At 35.9% G+C, this 3002-nt stretch overlaps 1 long non-coding RNA gene across 1 annotated transcript in view; it reads left to right on the top strand.

The window, feature by feature from the left end:
• The window catches only part of LOC142655278 (uncharacterized), a 36901-nt gene extending 34808 nt beyond the window's left edge, over positions 1-2093 (top strand). Inside the window, exon 3 of the long non-coding RNA XR_012849460.1 lies at positions 2059-2093. This is a non-coding gene — a long non-coding RNA (uncharacterized LOC142655278). The remainder of the gene's footprint in view (positions 1-2058) is intronic.
• The last annotated feature ends 909 nt before the right edge of the window (positions 2094-3002 follow it).

Below are 3002 nucleotides of genomic sequence, written 5' to 3' on the forward strand. Positions count from 1 at the left end.
CTATCTATCTATCTATCTATCTATCTATCTATCTATCTATCTATCTATCTATCTATCTATCTATCTATCTATCTATCTATCTATCTATCTATCTATCTATCTCTCATATCTATCTATCTATCTATCTATCTATCTATCTATCTATCTATCTATCTATCTATCTATCTATCTATCTATCTATCTATCTATCTATCTATCTATCTATCATCTATCTATCTATCTATCTATCTATCTATCTATCTATCTATCTATCTATCTATCTATCTATCTATCTATCTATCTATCTATCTCTCATATCTATCTATCTATCTATCTATCTATCTATCTATCTATCTATCTATCTATCTATCTATCTATCTATCTATCTATCTATCTCTCATATCTATCTATCTATCTATCTATCTATCTATCTATCTATCTATCTATCTATCTATCTATCTATCTATCTATCTATCTCTCATATCTATCTATCTATCTATCTATCTATCTATCTATCTATCTATCTATCTATCTATCTATCTATCTATCTATCTATCTATCTATCTATCTATCTATCTATCTATCTATCTATCTATCTATCCATCCATCCATCCATCCATCCATCCATCCATCCATCCATCCATCTATCTATCTATCTATCTATCTATCTATCTATCTATCTATCTATCTATCTATCTCACATCTTTTTATTTATAAGAAATACATTCATTGAAAAATAAAGCTCTACATTTCTCTCCTAAATTTTCCTGCAGTAAAATGCAAGCAGAACTTTTGAAAAAAATAATAATAATATTTTTTCTCTTTGAGATTAAAGAGACTCTGTCACCACATTATAAGTGCCCTATCGCCTACATAAGGAGATCGGCGCTATAATGTAGGTGACAGTAATGCTTTTTATTTAGAAAAACGATCTATTTTTACCACTTTATGAGCGATTTTTAGCTTTATGCTAATTAGTTTCTTAATGCCCAAGTGGGCGTGTTTTTACTTTAGACCAAGTGGGCGTTGTACAGAGGAGTGTATGACGCTGACCAATCAGTGAACAATCAGCCTCATGCACTCCTCTCCATTCATTTACACTGCACTAGCGATATAGCTATATCGCTATGTGCAGCCACATAAACACACTATAACGTTACTGCAGTGTCCTGATAATGAATATACATCACTACCAGCCAGGACGGGATGTGTATTCAGAATCCTGACACTTCTGAATCTTTTCTGTGAGATTTACAGCAAGGCAAACGTAATCTCGTTTGAAATTACAGGTTACATCGTAATCTCGCGAGATTACGCTTGCCTTCCTGTAAATATCACAGAGACGCTACATAAGTGACAGGATTATGAATAAACATCACGTCCTGGCTGGAGGTAATGTATATTCATTATCAGGACACTGCAGTAACGTTATAGTGTGTGTATGTGGCTGCACATAACGATATAGCTATATTGCTAGTGCAATATAAATGAATGGAGAGAAGTGTATGACGCTGATTGGTCACTGATTGGCTAAGAAGAGCCATAAAAGGCGCCAGATTTATTAATGGTGTGTGCGATTTTTTAACGTCAAATTTAGTTAGTTGCGTTGTAAGGAAGAGGAAACTGTCTAACATGTCCAGCGAGCTGGGTCAAATTTATCACTCATTGTTTTTTAATAGTGATCTTGATTGCACCAGGCCACAATGAGTAACACTCCACCAGTCCTCCACTGCCGTTGTTATATGATTTTGTTATGATATTAATTATATTCTCTGAGCAGCAGATGTTTGTTTCTGCAGAATCAGCCTGATGTCTCCCCTGCTAATATGTGGTTATTGCTAATGCTGCAGTGATTTTAATATTGCAAAAAAATATATATCGCACCACTCCAAAGGAGTCCAGTGAAGGATTTTTTATAGGGTATTTATATAGCAGACTTATCATACTAGCAGCACGTTATTAGCACAGCGTCTATTGATGTACTTAATGTTATGGGTCGCAACGCATTGTCAATAGTTTGTTTTTCATATGTTTGATTTTCATGGATTTGCTCAAAATTTCTTCTACATTTTTTTATAGCGGTTTTCTTCCTGATGGCTCCTTCAGCAGAAATGATCTTCAATGAGTGGAGCTGAGGAAGGTACAATCTAAAACATTTAATAACTAACTAACTAACTAACTAACTAACTAACTAACTAACTAACTAACTAACATAAAAACACTCACTAGCTTCCTGGATTTTCTTGTGGGCTGTCATGTGGCCATTTTTACCTCACTGGCTTCAGATATCGCTAACAATCAGCGGCTATTACTTGGGTAAGTTGTGGTCACTTAATATTACATGGTGCCCATTGATGCGGGAGCCGTAGGGTGTCCCGAGCCAAAGATCACTGCTATGACATCCATTTGCTCTAATAAGTTATATAACCGTGGATTGTACCTTGTGTACTAATCCAAGAACTCAAAGTGACAGGGGGCTGACTGTGGTGTAACATACTCAAGACATACAGAGGTTTAAGCAGAGAAGTGCCTGTACCTTACTGTATTCAGAAGGGTGACTAATTGACTAAAAGACTTTGCTGCATAAATCCAAAATGGCCGCCTATGGTTGCACCTTCCTGTCCTCAGTTGACATGTAAAATAGTGTGCTCTATAGAAATTAGGGCTGGTCCCTACCATTGTGATCTTCCGACCGGCATCTATAAAATATTAGATAAGATAATTTTTGGATGGATTTCTTTTTTAATACTGGCAAATTGCCAGGCAAATCAATGGTTCGTAGATTAAAATGAATGTTGTGTCAGATTTCCAATACCAGAAATCTCTGAGCAGTACCAAAGGGGTCTGGTCTCTGTAGAGTCCTGTCATTCTATATATCCGTCGTGGCCCAAGAGCACAGACTTCACCCATGACATCTTCTCTATGATGTATTATAACATCATTTTAACTTGATTTTCCCTTTAAAGGGGTTATTTCATGAAGACAACCCCATTTTAAAAAGAAGCCGCCACGGCGATCCGGGG

The sequence above is a fragment of the Rhinoderma darwinii genome, chromosome 6 (genome assembly GCF_050947455.1).
Source record: "Rhinoderma darwinii isolate aRhiDar2 chromosome 6, aRhiDar2.hap1, whole genome shotgun sequence".
Classification (NCBI taxonomy): Eukaryota; Metazoa; Chordata; class Amphibia; order Anura; family Rhinodermatidae; genus Rhinoderma; species Rhinoderma darwinii.